General features: G+C 41.7%; 1 protein-coding gene across 4 annotated transcripts in view; it reads left to right on the forward strand.

Annotated features, from left to right (window-relative positions):
• The window catches only part of MPPED2 (metallophosphoesterase domain containing 2), a 120,672-nt gene that overhangs the window by 18,519 nt on the left and 76,853 nt on the right, over nt 1–25,300 (forward strand). The gene's annotated exons all lie outside the window — the stretch shown is intronic.

The raw sequence follows: 25,300 nt of genomic DNA on the forward strand, positions 1-25,300 counted from the left end.
GTGAATCATTCATTCAGTGGAGAGTTAAGAGGTATGAACTGAAACTCCTGGAGCCAGGAAGTTGGTAGAGGGTTTTTTTTTTATTAATTAGTTCAAATTAAATTATTAGTTCTATTAATTAGTTCAGATTAAATGGGGTCCTGTAGAAGATTTGGAATAGATATGGCAATTTTCTGTATATCTGTCTATAAAGAGACAGTGCCATTTCTTTGGGTCCAGACAATTGCAAAATAAATTACAGGAGGAATGTACTGGAGATGACCAATAAATGGAAGTAGAGAAATGTATAAATGGTCTCAAATACCCAGAAATAACCTGAGATAAGCTGTTGGCCTGAGGTGAAACTCTTATCACACCTTGGACATATAGCCATATTTATTTATTACAATTTTACTGTCTGCATATGAATTTAAAGACTTTGCTGCCCTAGCATGAAGTGCAGCAGTGTGAGATATATTTATATATATATGCTATATATTGCTGTCTTGGAATCTGTCTTTTGTGTCTTTGAATGTGTTTCATTATTTTCCTAACAAAAAGGCTTTTTAGATTTTGAACTTCCAGACTTATGCCTTGTAGTTGTTTGCACGGAAGCACAGTCATGCTGAGCAAGAGGGTGTTTATAGGAATTAAAGAAGAATATTTTCTTGTGTTGTCTTGGTTTTTGTGGGGTTGTTTTTGGCTTTTTTAAGGCACAAATGGCTGTCAGTGGGGTAGAATTTCTGTTTGTTTAGTGTGTTATTAGATAATGAGCTCTAAATGAAAAATCAAGCATCCTGCTAACTGTCCTCTGAGTCATCTAATCCTAAACAGCGTGCTCTGCTTCCATACAGCACAGACACTGCTGACAGGTGTGCTCCAAGAATTTAGGGATCTTTTTTTTTTTTTCCCCTATTTTCCAAGCAGAAAAAGGCAGAAATTTAAGAATTTAAATGTCGATTCTCTGCTGGTATAACCAAAGTAAAATATAACATATAACATAAGAACATATAAGATATAACATAAGATATAAGATATAACATAAGATATAACACAACATATATAACACCTATAATATATAAAAAAAATAATATATAATATATATAATTATACATATTTTATAATTATATATATAATTATATATAATATATATAATATATATAATAAATATAAAATATAATATAGTATAGAAATACATAATAATACTTTTATAATATAACATATATAATATCTAATATAATGGATGGCTCTGCTTGGGAGAACTATGGAAGAGAGGGTAAAATTTAGGCTGTCACAGGTGGGTGGAGCAGTGACCACACAGGGCACAGCAAAAACCTTTTCCTATTTGCCTTGCTGCAGTGGTTTTTGGTTTGTTAATTCAAGATTTCTTTAATTTTGAGATTTTTTTAACTAATGTGTTGATGAGTGTGGTGGGTTTTAGTGTTGGTTAATTACTTAGGTACTTATTTTTATTGGGAGGTAGGATGACAGGATTAGGAGAAAGGTAAAGTAGGCTTAAAATTTTAAAAGAGGATAAAGAAAATTTTATTAGATGATCAGTAAATGGAAGTAGAGAAATGTATAAATGATCTCAAATACCCAGAAATAACCTGAGATAAGCTGTTGATAAATAAAAGAAGAAAAAGTAGTAAGAATTAAAACAAATTTTTAGAATCCTTTTCTTCTCTTTGCAGCTTTTTTTTTAACTGATAATGTAAAAAGAATTTATTGTTAGTTTACTGCATTTAAAATAGTCTTTTTTTTTTTTAGTTTACTTAGGGAGAGAAGTCTCTCATGTAAATGTTATGGAGATTTCTCTCCAAGATGAAAAAAATAGGTTTTGTGGGGTTCTTTTAGGAAAACTGTAGCCGCTGGGGGAAATTGGTTATTGTGAAGTTTTTCACAGTGTGCTGCTGCCTGTGTTTTTGAGATCCAGTGCAGGGCTGCGCTTGTGTTTTCTCAGGGGAGCCTTGTGCCTGTGGTTTGGGTGTGCCCTCTGCCACGTGTGATCCAGCTGCCAATTGACCTGGCAGCTCCACCAGCTCGGGAGGGCAGCAGTACAGGGGGGATAAAACCACCTTCATTAACCCTGAGCATCTCCTGGTCCTTGGCAGAGGTGGGCTGGTAATTACAGCAAAGGCTTGAAGCTGAGTGGAGACATTTTAGGAGGTATTGCCCCCACTGTGAGATGGCACAGGGAGGGGACAGCAGTGCACGTGTGCCATTTCAATAACTCTGGATTCTGCATCATAAATATGCACCGGATGCAGGGGAGGGATGGAAAAAAAAAACCCAGCACGTTCTCTCAGGATGCTGTTAGGGCCAAGCAGCATCTCATTAGGGACAGCTTCAAAGATCAGTTCCTCATGTCCATGAAAACAAGTGTAAATTATCTTCTGTGAGCCTGCTGTTAGCAGTTGCACTGTTACATTATGCATGTAGCCTAGACTGCACGTGGTATCAACAAACTGCACTGGGTTTCATTAGGGTTTCATTTTTATGCGAGGCTGTTTATTAACTTTGCTGTTTATTTGTTGCACTTTTGGCTAATCCAGTATTTGACTTAAAATTTAGCTGTTAGTGGTGACAGAGTGCCTGGAAAGGTCTCTGAGGGTTCCACAGTGCCTGTGTTTTCAGAGAGGAATGGCATACAGGCAATTATTCCCTCTATTGACAGCTCTCTGGTTCTTCTGCTTCCTGCACTCAGTGAGAGGGTGGCTGATCCTGACCCCTCTTGGAATGAAACTTGAGGGAGCTTTCAGTGATGAAATTCTTGGAATTTCATTCTTGGAAGGAGCTTTGAGTGATGCTGCCTATGCAGCACCTGACTAAAATGTTTATAGAAATGGTAAAGAGGGTAGAACTTCAATGCTGTGTGCTTTCACTGCCCCATCACACACATTTGAAAGGCCAGCTGGGGAAATGTTTTCAAGTGGTGAAATGCAGCTTCTGTGCATGGAAGTTTTGTGGCAATTTCCTGTGGGATCAAGATTTTTGAGATTGTGTTCACTGTCCTTGCAGAAACAGCAAGATGCCATGGAATATTCTCCTAAACTAGTGCTAAAAAAAGGAAAAAATAATATTTTTGTATTTTTCTTTTCCTGTGGTACTTTTGCCTTTTTTGTAAGGCTTAATCACTGATGAAAGGAAGCATTCACTCGCACACCTAGTCAAGGCCTGGGTGTGATGCTGAACTCTGGGCCAGCAATCTGATCTGCTCAGTGATTCCTCAAAGACCTGCACCTTGGGGCTTGCCTTTGAGTTCTCTTGTAACATCCAGCATGGCTTGAGCGCTTCCAGCCACTGTTGTTGCACTCACAATGCCAAGAGGTGTGTGAGGAGAGGTTTTAGGAGATCCCTTTTGCCCTGCTTGCTTGGTGGTGCTGCTGCTAGCTGGAGCAGCCCACGTGCCTGTACTGCACAGCAAAGTTGGGAATTCAGAGAAAGCCCTGGAGTCTGGTGCCCAGTTCAGCTCTCCAGCCCTAGTCACCATCTGTGCCTGTGCTGGCACAGCAGCCTGGAGGAGGAGCTGGGCACAGCAAAAAGGGGCCTGGGAGCTGCAGGGGTTGGCCCTGTTGGTGGAAGGTGAGGTTATTGATCTGTATCCCTGCACAGATGAGGGATTCCCTGTGTTTAATGCGTGCCTGAGGGTTTGCAAAGGTGCTTCCTTCAGGAGACACAGCTGTGAAATGGCTGGGTTGGGCTGTCCTGTGGTTGTGGTGCTTCCTTCAGGAGACACAGCTGTGAAATGGCTGGGTTGGGCTGTCCTGTGGTTGTGGTGTTTCAGAGGTGCTTCCTTCATCAGACACAGCTATGAAATGGCTGGGTTGTGTTGTCCTGTGGTTGTGGTGCTTCCTTCAGGAGACACAGCTGTGAAATGGCTGGGTTGGGCTGTCCTGTGGTTGTGGTGCTTCAGAGGTGCTTCCTTCATGAGACACAGCTGTGAAATGGCTGGGTTGGGCTGTCCTGTGGTTCTGGTGCTTCCAAGGTGCTCCAAAAGGTGCTCCCTTCAGGAGACACAGCTATGAAGTTGCTGTTTTGTGCTCTCCTGTGGTGTCAGCTGGTTTAGAGTTCACCCACACAGTGAAGTCCAAGGGTGGAATGAACCCACACGAGACCTCTGTTTGATTTCCCAGCAGCACATGAAGAATTTCCCAACTTTGCTCAAGGTTATCTCCTTTAATATGAGCTAATTTCTACGTCCTGAAGGGCCTGAGAGCACCTGTGGGGGGATCAGTGAGAGTCTGAGTTTCTGCAGCACTTTTGGAGCGTGCAGAGCGCTGAGCTGTGTTGCCACAGTGGTGATGGTTGGTGCAGGAGTAGCAGAGCATTTTGCACGGTGGGACAGTGTCTGCAGAGCCCAGGAGGGCTCTGTGCTTGTCTCAAACACCCATGGTCAGGTGGCTGTGGAGCCAACCGAGGGTTGTTGGTAATATACTGTGAGAAGGGACAGGATGTGGCTGCAGACAGGGGCCATGTGGAGGTGGGCAGCACTTTACTGGGACAAATAGCCTCGTCCTAGTGCCTGGAGATAGCACAACACAAATGCACAAATGAGATTCAGAATGGGCATGGGCTGTAGGGGGGGAACAGGACCACCAGACACCCCCAAAATCCTGCAGCCCATTGCCAGAAAGGTCTGGAAGAGCAGACTGTGCATGATTTACTAAATTGCATATAAAGTGAAAGACTTGTCTCCAGGATGAAAAAAAAAATCCTACAGAAATCTATAATCCAAATAAATCTCTAATTTATATAATCTATAAGATTAAACCCCCCACAAAGCCCCACAGGGGCTCTGGAGCTGGGCTGAGGCCTTGGTGGAGCTGTGGCCATAGTTGTGGGATCATCTCTGCAGGAAAATGGGCATGTCCTGAATGAACCAGCCTGACCCTCTGGAACTAAAGAACCAGGTCATTTTCATGGATAAAATAGCTGATGCTGTGAGAAGAGAGAAGCAGCAGGAAAGCTGCTAATAGACAAAAGGGTGTCAACCCCAGTGAAATGACACAGCATCTATCAGTTAGATTAATAAAAATATGCCTGCCTTCCTCATGGACAAAGCAGAGCTACCAATCAAACAATGCATGACAAGGTAAGAAGTAAATATAAACAAGGTTTAGAAGCACAATAAACAGCTTTGGCTCGATTGACATTGAATCTGCAGAGTCCTTTGTCTCCTCTCCTCACATGGTCCCACTGCAGGTGGAATGAATGGGGCCTTGGGCAGGATGGGATGTCTTCCACCCTTGGAAACCCTAAATCTCCATTGAGAACTTCTACCAGGGCAGTTAATCTGAGCAGAGGCCAGATGTGCACTTGGGTGCAGCTGGTGTACTTCTGATGTTAATCATGTCAACAGATCTGCCCAGGAATGGCACAGAATGTGGTGCTAAAGCTTATGGTCTTGGTGGGCAGTAGCCTGATGGAGGCAAAAGTCTTGCTGCTTCCTAGGTTTAGGGGTTTGTTTTGTTTTGTGTTTATTGGGGTTTTTTTTTACTCTTATAAAAGCTTTGAAAAACTTATTTTCTCTAACAAGCATCAAATTCTAGTGCGGAGTTGTTTGAATTTTAACAGAATTAAAAAATACCAGCTCCTTCCCTTTGGAAAAGTTGCTGCTGCTTCAGCTGTGTTTTCAAGTCTAAGGAGCTTAAAATGCCTACTTTAATTTTTTTTTCTTTTAGCAGAGGAGAATTTGACTGAGGAATCCAAACATCCCCATGCTGTATATTTATTTATTTCCACATGTGTCTGTGTGTGTTTGTGTACATATAACTGGTACCAGAGAGAATGTTTGCATGCACTGAGAGCTTTGCTGGGTTTTTTTTGGAAGCCTGCTTCCTATTTGCATCCTCTTGAGCTGGATTTTAAAGCCCTTAAACCCCCAGCAGGGCTTGTTATCTTGCTGAGGAGTGATCAGTTTGATCAGAAGTTCAAGACTGTGTCGGGAGGAAGCCTTCACTTAACATCATTGTTTAGGTCTGGCTCCCTGTCTGCCCCTGGCAGACAATGTTGGAGCAGATAAGATAAGAAGTGGCAGTGATAGCCATGCTGCAGGGTTACTGGAAGGGCACAAAACAGCCTGGCCAGGGGGCTTGAGAGGTCTGATCCTTGGTTATAGTGGGTGATTGAGATGTTCTTCTCATGGGGCTGGCAGTGAATGTGGCATTCGTGTCGCGTGTCCCTCAGGAAAAATGAGATGGTGGTTGCAGGAAAGCAAAGAAAAAGCAGAGCCTGTGAAACTGGGCAGAGCATCATTTGGTTTTTTTGTGTATAGCATGGTCACTTGGTGCTGTTACTGCTTCAGGGGCTACATGAGACTGTGAGGATACAGTTTTGGCCAAGGAAGATATAAAAAGAGTGGAGTGACAGAAAAGCCTGGATGGTCAGGGCTGAGATGGTGTGTCACGGTGGTCACAGGGGTTTTTGGATTGGGGAAGAGATGAGGATCTGACTCCATGTTTCAGAAGGCTTGATTGATTATTTTATGATATATATTACATTAAAACTATACTAAAAGAATAGAAGAAAGGATTTCATCAGAAAGCTAGCTAAGAATAAAATAAGAAAGAAGAATAACAAAAGTTTGTGCCTCAGGCTCTCTGTCTGAGCCAGCTGGGCTGTGATTGGCCATTAATTAGAAACATCTAAAATGGGCCAATCACAGACCCACCTGTTGCATTCCACAGCAGCAGATAATCAATGTTTACATTTTGTTCCTGAGGCCTCTCAGCTTCTCAGGAGGAAAAATCCTAAAGAAAGGATTTTCCATAAAAGATGTCTGCGACAATGGTGTGACCGGAAGGTTTGAAGAAGGTTGTGAAATACAGCCCCTTAGAACAATTAGGAAACTGCAGCCAGGACTCTTATTATCTCTAATATATTAAAAATATATGCTTTACTTTTTTTTTTCTTCCTTCATTTGTTTTGTTTGCTTTTAACTTGCCTGCTCAGGAGGCTGTTTGCCACCCAAGCCTAACACCATCTCTAACAGGAGTCACCTGCAAGTTGAACATGCAGAGCCAAGACCAAACTGTGTCTGCAGATGGAGAAAACTCTCTTTAGACCAAGGAGCTCCTCATTTTTGCCTTAAGAGGAAAAAACCACCACCCCACTCAACACTTGGGAGAATGAATGGCTGTGCTGATGCAGTGTGCAGCAGAAAGGAGGCAGCTGTGCCCTGCTCCTCCTTTGCTTCACTTGTGCTCAGACCCAGCTGACTCTGATGAGCTGGATCCAGTCCTGGAGGGGCCAGGCAGCTTCCAGGACCACTCCAAGTGAGCAGCCACCCCATGGGAAGGGGCAGGAGGAGCACAGGAGAGCAGGTCTGCACGGCTGTTGTGGGAATCCTCCTCTCTGGTGATGTGCAAGTCCCCACTCTCAGTCAGTGGAGCAGCTGCTCTGTGAGTGTGTGGGGCTGGGAGGAGGTTTGACTGACCACATGCCTGCTCCTGGGAGGATGTGAGCTCTGAGTGTAGGTTCTGGCTTAGGGGGAGAAGAAGAAGAAGGAAAAGTAGCCTTGACCTGTGAATGGAATGGGTGTTAAAGGTATTTAACCCTTGATAGGCTTCCTAATGTATTATCTCCCCTGAGTGAGAGCTTGCTCAGACACTCATAAAACAGAGAATCACACTCTAAGAATGATCAGGGAAAATCCAGGGCACAACAGGTCCTCAAAGTGGTTAACACTTGGGTCTGTTTTGCTTAGCAGTGTGAAAAATGACGGCAGGGTTTGAGTTCAGCAGCACTTCCCGTGCTTGCTCCTGGCTGTGCAAGTGGCTGTGCATTGTCAGAGTGCAGCTCTGACACCTGGCACACTGCTGGCAGGCCACCAGTAAAGTCCCAGGGCTGAACTCCCTTTGTCCCACACTCCCTCCACACGTTCCCATCGGGCTGGGACTGGAATTCCATTTTTGCTTGGACTGGAATTCCATTTTTGCTCGGACTGGAATTCCATTTTTGCTTGGACCGGAATCCCATTTTTGCCAGGCCGGGAACTGAAAAAGCGAGTGGCACATGGCACCTTGTTGGATTCCTGTGAGGTTAGGTTCCCTTCAGACAGCTGCTTGCCTGAGCTGAGCCCAGCAAAGCCCTGCTCCCTGAGGATGGCTTGGTGCACACCTGGCAGGTTGCCTCAAGCTGTGGTTCAAAGGCAAGTCTGTAATTCAGGCTGTTCTCTTTTGCTTAGCAAAGGTCAAGGGCAGAGCCATTGACTGGCTCATGTTTGCTGGGGTGGGGTGCACAGCCTGGCTTGTAAGGACAGGTATGGTGACAAAGTGATCTAAGTAAAGTGATTTTGCTGTTTTTGCAGAAAATAAGCACCTGTGCTTGTTAAAATGACTTGTATTTGCTGCTCTCTGTAAAGGGTAGGCAGCTCTCAAGCCACAGGAACAGCAAAGTGTTGCTTTGGTGAGGAAGGGTCTTTGGGAAGATTGGTGATGTTTCAGACAGGAAAATGTCATTTGTGTGGGCGAGATGAGCACAGCTCTTTGGAGCTGCATGGGATTCTCTTCATCACTTGGAGGTGATTGTTATTGTAAAAAATCTGTCATGTTGTTTGACAAGGAGAGGAAGAGATGTGGTTCTTGTTGCTGTAGGTAACAACAGTGGGGAAAAGCAAGTGCTAGAGATGGGTTCTGAGGCAAGAGGAGTCACTAGTGGAAAGCCTCTGAGCATGTCACCTTTGATTTTCTACAGCAACATGCAGGCAAAGCCCTTCTTGAGGAAAGATTTAGAGCTGAGTTGATTTTCCAGGAGGTGGGGAGAGCAGAGCATTTCAGTTCTAGAAAGACATGGTTTTGGCCTTTAGGAGTATAGTTACTCTCAAGTCTTCACAATCTGCAGAAGATGAAGGATCTCAGGATTTTATAGGCTGGAGTAAACCAGCAGAGTAGAACTAGATGGAATAATGAAATGCAGAAGGGATTTCTGGAACAGACTGGAGTATCTTGCCAGTTTTACCCTTAAGGGCTGTATTCATTATGAAACAGTCCCTAAGCCTGCTCTTGATTGCCAAAACGTTTGGAGGGAGGAAGGAGGAGAAAGGTTGCAGGAAATTACTCATTTCAGTCACAGAACTGAGACTCTTAACTGCTAATTTTGTGTAATGTAGGTGACTGTAAGAGTATTGATGTGAACAGAGTGGTTTCACCCAGCTCACATTCCTGTCCTATTATGGTCACTGTGAACTTTGACTTTATTGACTGCAGCAAGCACCAGCACAGGCAGCCCTGGTGCTGGGCATCCGGGGATTTCACTGGCACTGCCAGAGCGCAGAAATGTACAGAAAAATTACAGCCCAGTGCATCCAGATGTAAAGGAAGAAATGGTTAAGACAGCTGTTCCCAGGCTTTAAGTCCCATGCTTTTTCAAGTGGTTTTTTGTCTCTTTTTGTTTCCTTAAGCAACTTAGCGAATTAGCTTGTTTCCCTAAAAACTACCCTAATAGTCTTTTCCTTAAAAACTACCCTAATTTCCTTAAAAGCTACCCTGTATCTTTTACAGAATGTTCAGTAATGATTTTTTTGCTGCAAGCTCATGGAAACATTATTTTTCTTTTTTTTCCTTTGCACTTCCCCATAGCCTTGCAGAGCTGTGGAATTCTGTTGTAGTCTGTCTCTGGAAGGCACCTTTTCCTGCTCCTTAATGGATAAAATCAAAAGAACTAGGATTTCCTTCACATTTACTGAGAAATATGACTGTGGATGGGTAGGTGGGTGCAATTTTACACGTATTCTTAGTCAAAGCAAAAGTGGTTTTGATTGTTAAACAGAAAGCAACACACCCAAATTAGTATAGCTGAGTGCCCTGCTATTCCATCTATTTGTGTGTTTTGGTTTTGTCAGTGTCAGTTTCATTGCTAATTTTCAAGAAGCTGAAGCTTTTCTGCAGTTTCTATTATTGGACTACCTATTAAAAACATATAATTTTCTTCTCCTTTTAAGTACTAAGAGGAGTATGAGGCTGGAAATCAATGCTGTGTATCCATATAGGGGAACTGATTCAAGACAGTTCCTACAGAAAAAGGCTGTTCTGCAGCTGTTACTTGAAAATTCCTCTTGCTGTGGACAGTGATATTCTCTAGGAAAAGTGCTTCAGCTAAATCAGAAAACAGGCCTGTGCCTAATAAATGGATTCCCTGGGGAGCCATATAGGGAAAGCAATGGTACTCTTAATTCACACAGCTTGCCTGACTTCAGAGTAACTGCCTGTTTTCAAGCTTTGGGAAAGCAGAAGATAAATAAAAACTGCAAAAGACGCTTGTATAAAAAATAGGTCTGCAGTTTTGGGGTGGTTTTTTTTTAGTGGTGTTTTGTTTTGTTGGGGAAGACACTGGTTTGGGGGTCTTTTTGTTAGTTTTGTTGTTGTTTGTGGTTTTTTTACCTCATGTTATGTGGGTTCTGGGCTATCTTTAGCTCATTTATGACAAATGTGGTGGAATTAATCTCTGTGAGTGTCTGTAGCACAGACTGTGTGAGCTTAAAGGCTGCACAATTCAGTTTATGCCTCCTCAGCACCCACCACCACAGAATGCACTTCACCCACCTTGGTTATACCCATCTAAGTGGGAAATGCTGGTTTCCATTTGTTCTGCTGCAGATAGGATGTTTTGTGATTCCTGCATGTCTAATTGCACTGGCTGAAGTAATGAAATTCCCTCTTTTGTTTTGGAGCATAATCAGTGAGATTGCATTTGCATTGCTTATAAAATGAATCACGTAAGTGAAATTGCATTGCCCACATCTCATTTTGTATCGTAAAACCTTATGTGCTGCAGCTTGTTTTCCTCCTTCCCAGGGCTTCTCCTTGTGATGTTCCCTCTCTAAATCTCAAACTGCAACTATTTGCCTTTTGTACTTGACACAGGAATTACTTTCTGCAGTGTGCTCCTACATCTGTCATGCCAGCTAAAATCCTGGTAGGGCTCAGCAAAAGAATTGGGAAGCAGCGAGTTTTCAAAGATTTCAAGGGCAACATTGAAAGCAATATTCTGTTGCATATTCAGCATTATTCATTTGGTCTGTACAATTAGCAGCAACCTCTGAGTCATAGGTGGCAATGCCTTCCTACCCTTCACAGATGGAAGCTGGATATTGAGGTTGCAGCTCGTTTGGCTTTGGAATTTTCTTGTAGGAAACACTGAAATCAAAATTATTCTGTTGTTCTTCCCCCTTTTCTCCTGCCTTTGTTGCTGGCACAGAGGCAAAAGTAAATGTGTTTTTAAATTGAGTTTTCTAAAAGTATCCCTGAGGTAAATTTCTATCTTGACTATAATTCATTCTTGGATTTATTTGATTTTTGGGGATACATCTTTGGAAATGAACGGTTTAATGCAATAAGAATAATTGCTTGCTGCAGAAGCCAGTAACAGTTCTGATAAATATGAATGTCCTAGATACTCCCACTGAGGACTTTGAAGTCATTAATTTTTATTATAGAAGTATAAGCAAAACACAAATGTTCTGAGGTAACCTGTGGCACTGTGGTTGCCCACAAACACTCTGCCTATTAACTACATTATTGATAAAACCTCCTGATCCTGTATGCAGCACTGCTTCTCATAATATTGTATAAATGTGATGTGTGTCAAATAAATGCCACAGTCAAGTTAAAGTGATGGCACAACTGAAACAGTCAGTGCTGGTTTTTATCCATGGGATATTTTGTATTTTCTGTGAGAAGATGGTGGTCTGGATTTCAGCAGCCTCTGTCATGGAAAATGAATGAGAACACCAAATAATAAGAGAGATTTGAAAAAAAAATTAAAAAGGGGGAGAAAGCAAATCAGAATGAATTGTGCATTTCCAAGGAGGATCTCCAGCTGGAGTTGCCTTTGTGCAGCTTTATGCTAGTGAAAACATGAGATTTTTTTTCCTGTCCCACAGCTTTATCCACCAAGCTTTTTCTCACTTGAGCTAATGTTTACATCTTGAATTATTGTGGAATGTGTAGTGTTTGACCTGAGGTTTCCTGGTCATAAGTTATTTAATACTGGAGAGAGAGAAAAGGTGGGGAAAGCTATCAGGTAGAATCTTTTTAGCTGGGGATGTATTTGGCCCAGAGTTGTACAAATAAAAGAACCTGCTTTCAGTGCTTGTGGTCCAGCCCAATGCAGCCCCTCCAATCCAGCCAGCAAGGAATTGCAGTTTTGTGATTGAATCCAGTTTTGCCTGGGACTGGATTTCATGTTAGCTGTAATGAAGACAATTGCACTGGAAACATAAAGGATAGAAAGATTCAAGTGCTAAATTCTCTCCAGCGGAATTTTAAACCCAAAGTTGTCTCTTACCTTTCTGTGTCTCCAGCAAAGTTCCTGTGAAAGGTTAAGAGCATATCTTAAGAGCACAAATTGTTTTTTGACAGTTAGGTGGGTTTTTTTTTTCTGTTTTTGTTTTGTTTCTTTTTTTCTTTGTTTCCTCCTCTGCAACAAAGAAAATTTTATAAGGATATATTTTTCTATACATCCTGGAACTGCTTCAGATCTCTCACTAGTCTAGATCTAGAGTTCAAGTTGAGCTTAAGACAACCGGTGTCAAAATTTTTTTGCAATGGAATTTCTAGGAGTACACAAATATTAGGCCAGCTGTGTGACTCCTAGGGCATGAAAGCTTACCTAATTCCAGCTTTTAATGTGGTACTGAGCTTTTTGTTACCCTGGATGCTGGGCAGAGACCTGTGTTTTGGTGCTGGTAGAAGGCAGTCCATAATCTCCTCTCTATTCCTGTTAGACACAAGGGCTTAGCTTTGCAGGGAGAGCTAAATGGTGTCTGAATATTATCATCTTCCCTGTGGCAAGCTCCTTAAACCTTAGGAGGTAGACAAATGAAAAGAAACCTTTGGCAAAGGCTGAAATGGCTCATATAGATGAGACTGAGTGCCTTTTAGGACAGCAGGGCTGTTCTGCAGGGTTTTATTTAGTAGGAACAGTGTTAAATGCTTGTGGTTTGATGAGAAGCATTTTATGGCTAGCACCTTGGAGAGGCTTGTTAAAACTCAGGTGCATCCTGACAGAGACAGGTTTTGGTACTGGTTTGTGTATGCTGGGAACTAGTCAGAGAAAAATGTCAGATAAACTTTCTCCAAACTTCCCAGAGGAATGTCTGGTAAAGCTCAGAGAAGGAATTAAAGCAGTCCTACACCTTGTGTTTTGAACTTCTTGTTAATTGTAAAGCGTTGACAAAAAGAGTGTTATTCCTAATTACCCAACAGTGTAAAGAGTATTAATTAGAATTAAAACAGTCATACACCTAGTGTTTTGAACTCATTGTTAATTGTAAAGTGTTTACAAAAAGAATGTTATTCCTAATTAACCAACAGTGTAAAGAGTACTAATTAATCACCAATCAAGTCCACTTTTTATCATAACTGCCTATAAAAAAATGTGCAGTTTCTAATAAGCTCAACATTTTACCTTCTAAAACCTTAGAGTCTAAATGTCACTGTATTCACCCATCCTCAGTACAACAGCCACGCTGGTTCACATGCACAAATTCATGTTGCAGGTAACACATGATGTCTGCTAGTTTACTTGACAGCAGTATGCCATGTTTCAAATAGTATGTCATGCTGCACATGAGGTCTGTGGTGTTCCAGTCTGTTTGTTCCTCCTAACATCAGTGAGAGTGCCACAGGCATGCTGGTGTCATTCTGTGCCTTTAGTGACTCACAAGTGGTGTTAGGTGGCATTCTGTGGCTTCAGTAACTCCAAAGTGGTGTTTGGTGGCATTCTGTGCACTCTGTGTCTTCAGCAACTCACAAGTGGTGTTTGGTGGCATTCTGTGCCTTTAGCAACTCACAAGTGGTGTTTGGTGGCATTCTGTGCCTTTAGTGACTCACAAGTGGTGTTTGATGGCATTCTGTGCCTTTAGCAACTCACAAGTGGTTTTTGGTGGCATTCTGTGCCTTTAGTGACTCACAAGTGGTGCTTGGTGGCATTCTGTGCCTTTAGCAACTCACAAGAGTTTTTTGGTGGCATTCTGTGCCTTCAGTAACTCAGAAGTGCTATTTGGTGGCATTCTGTGCCTTAAGGAACTCACAAGTGGTGTTTGGTGGCATTCTCTGCCTTTAGCAAATCAGAAGTGGTGTTTGGTGGCATTCTGTGCCTTTAGTGATTCAGAAGTGGTGTTTGGTGGCATTCTGTGCCTTCAGTAGCTCACAAGTGGTGTTTGGTGGCATTCTGTGCCTTCAGTAGCTCACAAGTAATGTTTGGTGATATTCTGTGCCTTCGGCAAATCAGAAATGGTGTTTCGTGGCATTCTGTGCCTTCAGTAACTCAGAAGTGCTATTTGGTGGCATTCTGTACCTTCAGTAACTCACAAGTGGTTTTTGGTGGCATTCTGTGCCTTTAGTGACTCACAAGTGGTTTTTTAGTGGCATTCTGTGCCTTTAGCGACTCACAAGTGGTGTTTGGTGGCATTCTGTGCCTTTAGCGACTCACAAGTGGTGTTTGGTGGCATTCTGTGCCTTTAGGGACTCACAAGTGGTGTTTGGTGGCATTCTGTGCCTTTAGCGACTCACAAGTGGTTTTTGGTGGCATTCTGTGCCTTTAGTGACTCACAAGTGGTGTTTGATGGCATTCTGTGCCTTCAGTGACTCACAAGTGGTTTTTGGTGGCATTCTGTGCCTTTAGCAACTCACAAGTGGTGTTTGGTGGCATTCTGTGCCTTTAGGAACTCACAAGTGGTGTTTGGTGGCATTCTGTGCCTTTAGGGACTCACATGTGGTGTTTGGTGGCATTCTGTGCCTTTAGCAAATCAGAAGTGGTGTTTGGTGGCATTCTGTGCCTTTAGGGACTCACATGTGGTGTTTGGTGGCATTCTGTGCCTTTAGCGACTCACAAGTGGTTTTTGGTGGCATTCTGTGCCTTTAGCAAATCAGAAGTGGTGTTTGGTGGCATTCTGTGCCTTTAGTGATTCAGAAATGGTGTTTGGTGGCATTCTGTGCCTTCAGTAACTCAGAAGTGCTATTTGGTGGCATTCTGTGCCTTTGGTGACTCACAAGTGGTTTTTGGTGGCATTCTGTGCCTTTAGTGACTCACAAGTGGTGTTTGGTGGCATTCTGTGCCTTTAGCGACTCACAAGTGGTGTTTGATGGCATTCTGTGCCTTTAGCGACTCACAAGTGGTTTTTTGGTGGCATTCTGTGCCTTTAGCGACTCACAAGTGGTGTTTGATGGCATTCTGTGCCTTCAGTAACTCAGAAGTGCTATTTGGTGGCATTCTGTGCCTTTAGCAACTCACAAGTGGTGTTTGGTGGCATTCTGTGCCTTTAGCGACTCACAAGTGGTTTTTGGTGGCATTCTGTGCCTTCAGTGACTCACAAGTGGTTTTTGGTGGCATTCTGTGCCTTTAGGGACTCACAAGTGGTGTTTGGTGGCATTCTGTGCCTTTAGCGACTCACAAGTGGTGTTTGGTGGCATTCTGTGCCTTTAGCAACTCACAAGTGGTGTTTGGTGGCATTCTGTGCCTTTAGTGACTCACAAGTGGTGTTTGGTGGCATTCTGTGCCTTTAGCAACTCACAAGTGGTGTTTGGTGGCATTCTGTGCCTTTAGTGACTCACAAGTGGTGTTTGGTGGCATTCTGTGCCTTTAGCAACTCACAAGTGGTGTTTGGTGGCATTCTGTGCCTTTAGCGACTCACAAGTGGTTTTTGGTGGCATTCTGTGCCTTTAGCGACTCACAAGAGTTTTTTGGTGACATTCTGTGCCTTTAGTGACTCACAAGAGTTTTTTGGTGGCATTCTGTGCCTTCAGTAACTCCAAAGCGGAGTTTGCCCAGTGGAGTCTGAGCTCCTTTTGTGACTCAGCTCCATGAGCCCTGTGGAAGCCGAGCCAGGAGGGAGAGCAGCAGAGAGGCCCGTGGGTAGCAGTGTGTGATGGAATTGCATCCCATCCCTTGGAGAGGGTGTTACCTGCAGGTCAGGGAGCAAAATGACTGAGCAGGCTGAGCAGAGAGGTTCTGCCTTGCACTGTGTCCTTAATTGTGCCTTAAAGAGGAACACTTGTGTTTCTGGAGCTGGAATTTCAAGTAGCCCCTATGCCTTAGACCAGATATGTGCTGGGGGGAAAAGAATCAGAACCAGCCTCCAGTGGTTCTTTGCAAACACTCTGGGATTAATCCTGTGGGTATCTAAACAATGAGTACTTGTTTCTGAAACATGAAGAAAGGTTTTAGATTTAATAGCAAATTCCAAAGAGAATGAGTTCTCAAAATTTGATGCACCTTCAGGTCCACTTGCCCTGTTTCCTTCTCGCATAAGAGTTGTTGTCTATTTGCAGAATTTATCATCTCCAAGGAAATATAATGAATTATGCAGATGAATTTTGTACATTTTATGACATTCCAGATATGATTCTTAATATAAATGGCGTCAGCAATGGAATACCTGCTGCAGTACATGCTTGTGCAGTTCTGTTTTGGCAGAACCTTGTGTCCTTGGTGCCTCTGATCAGAATTGCCCTAATTTCTGAGGAGGATAGCATGTCAAATTAGAACAATGTAATCTGTCCTGGAGATCTGGCCCTGCTTCTTTTGGGGTGCCTTTTTTTCCATTGCATTTTGGAAAAACTGTTTTACTGTTGAAAGAAGGGCTCTGTGGTTTCCATCCTAGAAGTAAATCCAGCACATTTTATGATTGCTGCAGTTGAAATGAAATGATTGGAGGGATACCACACATTAATTTAGCCTTGCTAAATAAATCAAAATGAGCAGTTTTCAAACCTCATTGTCCTTAAATTAAAATTGGATCTAAACTTGGAGCGCCAGGTTGTACTTTCTGAGTGTATTTCATGAGTTGGTGTTTGGAGAGCTTATAGTAAGGAAATAATAAAAAATCTTTCAGTGTAGAGAGCTTATTGACTTAGTCTCCTAGTAGGTGCAGTTTTGCCAGCAAATGACTTCTGTCAGGGTGGGACATAGTTTATAGCAGTCCCCCAACAACAGGAGCAAAAGAATAGGGGAAAAGTGTTTCTTAATAAATTTGAATTGAAACCATACCAGCATAAGAATGGTTAACTATTTTATTTAAAGGAGACTTCTGTCTGGGCCTTGGAGTGATGCTGACACTGGTATTGAAACTCTTTTTTTCAGTTCTGTTTTACTTCTCTAACCTTTGGAAAGCCACTGATAGCTAAATTTTAGAATTTGTTGACTTATAAGAAATTTTTTTCTGCAAAGGGATGATTAGTAGGATTTTCAAAAATGCTCAAGCAATTCTGTTTCTGAATTCCCATTAGTATCAAAGGCAGAGGTCAGGTACTTCAGAAAAGGCCAGCTCTCTGTTTGCCCCTCAAAGAACACCATGGCAAATCTGGATTTTAGCTCTTTCTGCTCTTATTACTGACCACAATCTGGGTTTAGCAGAGTTTGGAGTCTAATTAGTTAAGGTTTAAATCGGGCTGAGAAGATGTATTATTATAAATTCCTTATAAAGAAGAGTTTTCTTAAATTTGCCCAGATGATGACAGTGGGTAATATAGGTCTTTTCTGTTTAATCTCATAAATCTCACTGGAAGTAAAACAGCTCCAGAACCTGTAATAAAAAGATCCATCATTTCCCTGCAGCTATAATTGTTGGAAGCGTTGGCAGTAAGCTGCTGAGCTCTGCTTTGAATCCTCCTGTGGCTTTGGAAATGTAATTTATTTTTCCCCCCCCCACATTGCACCAAGACACAGTTAATGCCATTTCTGTAATAAATATCAGACCTCTGTTTTACAGCTCTCCAGACCCCTCTGAGGCGCTGGTGGGTGACACATGCACATGGGGGTTTCCAGAAGAGGTGGGGCTTTCCAGCAGGTTTGGGGGAGTCTGTTCTTAGAGATGTGTGTGTGTGCTTGCACAAATCAAATCTGCCAGGGAGGGTGTGGAAAGGTATTTGCATCCCTTTGTTTTCAGTCAGACAAGAAACCAGATGTTGGCTTGGTGTTTGAGCACACTGGAAGACAGAATCAAGTTAACAAAAGCATTAATATGTATGATTTAAACAATTAATGGCTGACAGTGGCCAACTAAAGCAATGCTATATTTGGGCATTAATTTTGTGTATTGAGAGGAAATTAGTGTTTGGCTTTGTGTCTTCAGCATGTGTTGTATCACAGAATCAGCTATGGGCATGTCAATGTTTTCTGACGGGAGAACTTAAATGACATTTGTGTTCATGTTTTGAAGGTTTGGAAATTAAGATAATACATTTTTGTTTCAAAATGTAGACGCATTTACAGTTTGGTATAGTCTTTCTAGTCTGTGGCCTTAAAAACTCAGTGGAGAATTGTGAAGTTGGCCTAATAGTGTTGAGGTTTGGTTGGTTTGTTTGTTTTAAATAAGAACAATTACACATCTGGTGCATTCATTCCATTTCTTGGATGCTGCCGGGCATGCAGGTGCATTTCATGCTTTTTTCCTTCAGCTGAGAGACTTTCTGATAAATTTTAACAGAAATTAATTAAGCCACAAGTTTCACGTGATTGCCCTATTCCAGGACTCGGGACTGGCTCTAAGAGCAGGAACAAATATCACAACATAACAAAGCTGTGAGGTTTGCATTCAGAAACTAATACATTTGCACAGCAGTTTTCACAGAAAAACCCATTCTTTTCTCCTGAATTTTCCATGCCAGAGGGAGCATGTGTAGAGACAGAGGTATGAATTCAGAGAAACAAAAACCTGAAGATGTAGAAAATATATTGCTTTTGTTTTCCCATTTCAAAAAAATTACTTCCATTGACTTAGCTGAGGAGGGGGAACTAACAGCAATAAGAAACAAGCTTTTAAAAGTGGGTTTTTTTCAGAAAATATTTGTATTTTAATCCTAAAACAAACACACCAAGCTAATTGGCTCTTTGAAGAAGTATTTTGTTTGCAAATTTTGAAAATAGGAGTAGCAAGAAAAGTATGAAATGATATGAGAGGAAGCTAAACTGTAAACAAACACAGTGATGACTATTCACAGGAAGCATGGGTGGGATGCTTTTTAAAAGCTAGTTACATAGATGTGTTTTAAATACCTAGTTACTAGAGAGGATGTCTCCAAGTGACTCCCAGAACAGAGTAAGTGCAACAACACACGTGGGTTTGATGTGGCACACAGAGGTGAAGCCTTGCTTAAATGGATGCATAATGAATACTTCTTTAGATGTCATAAAGAATAAAGCCACAAATGCAGTCACAGATATACCCAGTGGAGTAATTAGTGAGATGAGAAGGCAGCATGTGATGCGGCACAGCCTGGGAAGGACGTGGGCCCGTGTGTCCTGGCACTGGAGATCCTGGGGACAGGAAGATTGCCTGCCTTGCTGTTCACCTGTAGCAGAGGCAGCTTGCAGAGGGCTGGGCTGTGAGCAGCAATGATGCTGGTTTGGGTTGTGGGGCTGCAGGAGGGGTTTGCAGCATCCGGTCGTGTCTTGTCCATCGTGGGTGCTGCGTGAGTGATTTGCTCCAAGGCAGGAACTGGAAACGTTCCTGGCTCAATGGTTAAGGTTTTTATTCCGTCTTCAAGGATGGATTGGTTTCTTGGGAATCCCTCTGTGAGAGGGGATTTGGAGTCTGCATATCTCAACAAGCTGTGAGAGCAGGGCAGTGAACAGTCTGTGGGGTTGGGCTCTCTAGCCACAGGCATTCCAGGCTAACCCACCCTTGTTAGATTAAATTTTTTCTAACTCAGAAATAAAATAACTAAAAAACATTTTAAAAAATTTTGTTCTATTTTCAATCTCATGTAAAAAAGTACAAATCTTATAATTTATACTATTACAATCAAAAACTATTTCTTAATTACAATGCATTGTGTTTCTTAACTTATTGATTTTAATCACACTATGCTATAAATATTCTAATCTAAAAACTAATCATCTAAAATCACCCCTCATAAGTCTTATTACAATGCATCTTTCATAGTTCTATTTCTCTAAAATACCTAGTTTTATTTACTAAACCAACCTTTAAAATTTATTTCTAGTTCTATTTCTCTCTCAATAGTATCTATCTTATTCCACATTATTTCTAAATCAACATTTCTTATCTCAAAGTTTGTACACAAAAACACGCTGCACAAACTTTCTACTAAACTTTAAAAATTCTCTGCAAATTCATTTCCCACACACCCCAAGAGCCTTATTTTCAGCATTTGAACTCACCCATGCAGAATTATCCTTTATCATCAAAACTGACTCCTTTCAGGAAGGTGGTGCTTGTGTGTTTGCTGAGGTTTTTTTTGCAGCAGGGTCCCAGTGTGGCTGCAGCTGTGTCTGTAGGAGGGCTGCACTGCCCTGCCTGTCTCAGAGGAGCTTTCCAGCCCTGCTGATTTATAAGACATCCTTATGAGTAACTGGGGTAGGCTTGGGCTGAAATGCACAGTTAACATGTCTCCTCTGTGGCAAGACATCCTAAATCAAGTCCTTTGCCCCTGTGTTGCTGTTGCATTAGGGATGGCTGAATAAAGTGATGCAGATTTCTATGTTGTTAAAAGGTAAATGTGAAGTTTATTATACATCACATTCTTTTTATAGACAGCTCTGAGAAGGTCAGACCTGATTGGTCCTCAATTAACACTCCTCACATTATTGGCTAATTAGGAGCAGCACTCTTCTTGTACACATCTCAGAAGCAAAGAAGTGCAACAACACACGTGGATTTGATGTGGCACACAGATTTGAAGCCTGTGCTTCAATGGATGCATAATTAATACTTATTTAGATGTCATAAAAAATTAACCCACAAATTGAGTCACAGATGTACCCAGTAAGTACAGGAGTACAGGAAGTATACAGGAACAACACATTATTATTATCCTGAGCACAGGATAATAGGAACAACACCCTTCTTGTACACATAGCGTGTACTTAGAGTGGCTAATAAGAAAAACACTCTCCTTGTGCACATCTTGCAAGTAAACAGGTTTAAAACACCAGATGCAAAGATTAAGGATTCTTTTAATTCTTTCTCTGAGCTTTCTCAGAACTCCCCAGAACAATTCTTGGGGAATTTTATCTGACTTTTTCTCTGACCAGGCTGTCATCATCCACACCCCTGTGCATGTGCAAGGCCCAAGGTGCTCCTCTTCTGTGAGTTCCTGAATTCAGCCCCCGCTGCCTTGCTGGTCAGACCCTCCTGGTATGGTGTGTGTTGCTCATTGTTGCTTGTTTCATCTCTCACTTTGAAAGCCAGGCTGGGGGTTTGCTGTCTGATGGGGGAGGACAGAGTGCAGCCCCAGCATGGAGCAGTGCCTGGGCCTGCTGTGTGCACAGCTGGCAGGGCAAGGGGCAGCACGCAGCCCCTGACCTGACCTGACCCACCTTGGAGAGGTGCTGTGGGTCTGGGGAAGGGACTAAGGGACTACATTTTATATATATATATATATATATCTATATATATATAATATATAATATATAATATATAATATATAATATATATATATATGTATAATAATGTAATATAATATATATAATATCTAAAATTTCAGACCCTTGCTGAGTGCCACCTGAGCAAGCCAAATCAGAGCCTGCATAATGCTGTCCTTTCAGGCAGGGTGGGAGGAAATGCATATTTTGCAGGAGCCCCCATATTTTGCGAATCTGAGGGGCTCTTAGACTCTAAGTGAGAACCACTGGTGGTAAGGGCAGTTTAATAAAGTATTTATCTGATAAGCAAGGTTCTTGTAGAAGTGTATGAAGGTTACATTGTCCCTTCTGATTGCTGGACCCTTGTCATAAATGCATTAAATGTGACAGATCTTACATTACTGTCATGATCTCACACAGCAGCCATTGCTCAGCTGCCTTATGGGATTTTGCTCTGGGTCTTACATAAAAAACCAGCCAAGTGCCTGATTTTCTAAGGTGCAACATAACTTATGTTGTTTCCTCTATGCTGATTTCTGTATTCATCGTAATATATGAACATTTACATTATTCTGAAATATCTCTTACTGCATCTTTCCATGAGCATGCTGCTCCAAGTGGAGTAATCAAATAATCTGTGAAGTGTTTCAGTCTGCCATGTCAAAAAGACTGAAAAAACCCAAATTGTTGGTGGTGATGGAGAGTGTCAGAGTTAGCTGAAGGCATTGTGTGTTCAGCAAAGGTAAAGAACAGGTTGAATTAGGTACGTGCTCTGATTCAGCAGAATGGTGGTGGACATAAATAATTTGGATTAATTAGAATTATTAGGGCCAAAAGAACGATTTTATTTTATTATTTATGATTTTATCTGCAGGAAGGCTCAGATGCAGAACTGTCCCAGAGATTTCAGCAATGCCAGTGTGCAGGCCCCAGCTGCTGGGTTGTGAGTAGATGAGAAAGAAGGGTGAAAGCAGAAAAGGAAGAAGGTAGATCAGGAGAAGTGGGTGTCACCAGAGCTGTGACAGGGCAGTGCCTTGCCTTCAGAGCCCAATCCTTTGGAATGCAGTGGGAAAGGAGGCTCTCATATTGCTGTTTGCCATGCTGCAGCTGTGGGTGAAAAGAAAGCTTGAGCCCTTAGGACTGGCAATAACACCACTTTTATTAGGTTTCTATTGAAGGACTGTTCTGAGTATGATAAATGGATGGACTGAACACAATCACCTGCAGAATCTCACTTGGAAATACTTAGTAGAGAAATACTGAATGAGAGAAAGAAGGTAAGATGTGGAAAAAAGGTTACTTGGCAACATCAAAGTGTTTGTAAAGGAGAGAAAGAAGGGTCAGGGACTTAATGAATTTTGGTGATAGACTTTTCTGTAAGTCATGGCACGAATGGAAAAATCCTAAAGCAGGTTTCAGTGCCATACCCTAATGCAGAGCAGGGTTTGTTTGGAAGCTGCAGAGAAGAGCAAAGCCTGGCTGCTGTGTACAAACCAAATTGGGCTCCCCAGGGCAGGCAGTGCTGGTTTAGCTCCAGCAGAGATGTTCTGAGCAAGTTCTGTGCTGATGATGAAAGCTGGTGTTCGTTTTTTGTGCTGTCTGGACTAAACTTGCTGGGAAGTAGGGAAATGTTGATTTGGGGATCCCCTTATTTTGGAAGGAAAACACCATGTAGGAAAGCACTATGATTGCAGTTCTGCCCAGCTTGCCAGTGCAATTTCAATGGGTCAATTCATTTTTCTCTGGAATAATAACTGTGTTAATTTCAGACCCTTGCTGAGAAAAAAAATAATCCATTGATGGTTGGATTTGTCTCCCGGGTTTCTGCAGTGGTAACAGTTTCATGGCTCAGGTAATTGTACCTGCTGCTTTGGGTGGAACAGGAGGTACAATACCAAACCCCAGGAAGAGTCATCCACCAGATTCTCTGCTCTCCAGCCCAGCTGGCAGTAGAATCTGATTTAAAGTAAGCATCATCTTGGAGAGCCTGAATTTTGCAAATTAATTCAGTGGCCCATGTCAACAAGGTATTGTACTTTGCTGGTAAATACAGTTTGATTGGAAAGACCTAATTATGGTACCTAGGAAAAATCAATCTAACAAATATCTCCTCCCTACTGCTTCCCTCACTAATATTTTTGCTGTGAATAGTCCAACAAATAGAATAAATAATTAATATATTATATATATATAATATATATTTTATATATATAGTATATATTAATGTAATATAATATATTTAATATCTAACAAACAATTAATATAATTTAAAAATTCTAACAAAATTGAACTCTAACTCAGTAAGATCTTGTTAGTAAGTGCATTTCCAGGGCCAGTTTTCCACTGGAGACCAGGGCATATCCATATGGAGTCTGATTTCTGGAGCCACTCTAAAACTCCTCAGGGCAGGAAACTGATTTACACCCTGAAGATGCTTCTGGCCTTTTTCACCTGTGCAGGGAGCTGAAATTCAAGGCACTGGTAGAAGTTTTCACACAGTTCAGTGTACAGTACAAACTAAATGTTAATTTAGTTCACAGTTCAGGAAACAGATGCAATACTTCAAAAGTCAGTATTTTCTTAAGGTTTGTGCTTTATTTTCTGTTACTGACCATACATCTCATCATAACCGTGGGGATTTAGGACAAACAAATTCACAGTGATGTCTACTGGGGTTTGTTTTCAGTGTGGAGAGCACAACTAACAAAACCTGTTTAAAGGTTTTATTATTAGTTAGTTAGTTTTATTATTACTGTTTAATTTTATTTTTACTTTCAGGCACCAATTTTTGAATGCCTCTTGTGCCAGTTTGTCCAGATAAGTCTTAGAACAGCATTATTTTGGGATGCTTTAAAGTAGCTGGAGCTTGGTTTCACTAGCCTGATAATTTGAGATGTAAGTGGACTATTATTCTGACATAACTCCTAAATACCTCAACATTTCTAGCTGAAGCTAAGCTCTAACCATGATCAAAGTGGCACATCAATGGAATGAGCTGAAGTTTTGTGGAATTGGGATGGGATTTTCTGTGGCACTAATCCAGATGCTGTACTGTTCAAGTGTTGAGCAAATCAAATTATGGCAACTCTGCAGAGAAATAATTGCTATTCCAAAGTAGGCAATGGATTGCCTTTTGTATTTAAGTTTTTCTGTTACAAATTAGAGCTTCTAACCACTAAGTATGCAGAAAGCATTTAGATTACCTATTCTTTTCCTCTATTGTGCTCAAAAAAAAAAAAAAAAAAAGTTGCCAAAAACCGAATGACCAGACTTCCATGATGGGTCACATGTAGTTGATAAGATCAAATTACCAAATACAGCTTGCAAATAACCAATTGAACTAAATTTCTAGCATTGTTTGCTATAGGAAAAAAAAAAAAAAAGTTTTATATGTGTGATAGCGCATCAGCCCTGACTTTATAGATTCTGGGATGATGAGCTCAGGATTTTGTTTGAGTTTAGGAAGCTGCCACTAGACTTGGTTCTGCAGTTTCCAACCTCCATCAAAGCACTCCTGGATGTACCTTATTGTGTGTAAACAAATGCTCTGTGCTGGGATCTGTAGGAGAACCTGTGCCCTTGAACAAAATCAGCTGCTGAGTGTTGTATTTGCAGGGTATCCAATGGCAGGAAGGAATGATGAATGTGACTCCATGTTCTCAGAAGGCTAATTTATTATTTTATGATACTGTATTATATTAAAGAATGCTATACTAAACTATACTAAAGAAAAAAGAAAGGATACAGACAGAATGCTAAAGAGATAATAATGAAAACTTGTGACTCTCTCCAGAGCCCTGACACAGCTTGGCACTGATTGGCCAAAGAGTCAAAACAATTCACATGAGACCAGTGAAACAATCACCTGTGGGTGAGCAATCTCCAGCCACATTCCAAAGCAGCAAAACAGAGGAGAAGCAATCAGATAATTATTGTTTCCCTTTTTCTCTGAGGCTTCTCAGCTTCCCAGGAGAAAAATCCTGGGTGAAGG

Source organism: Molothrus aeneus, chromosome 6, assembly GCF_037042795.1.
Source record: "Molothrus aeneus isolate 106 chromosome 6, BPBGC_Maene_1.0, whole genome shotgun sequence".
Taxonomy (NCBI): Eukaryota; Metazoa; Chordata; class Aves; order Passeriformes; family Icteridae; genus Molothrus; species Molothrus aeneus.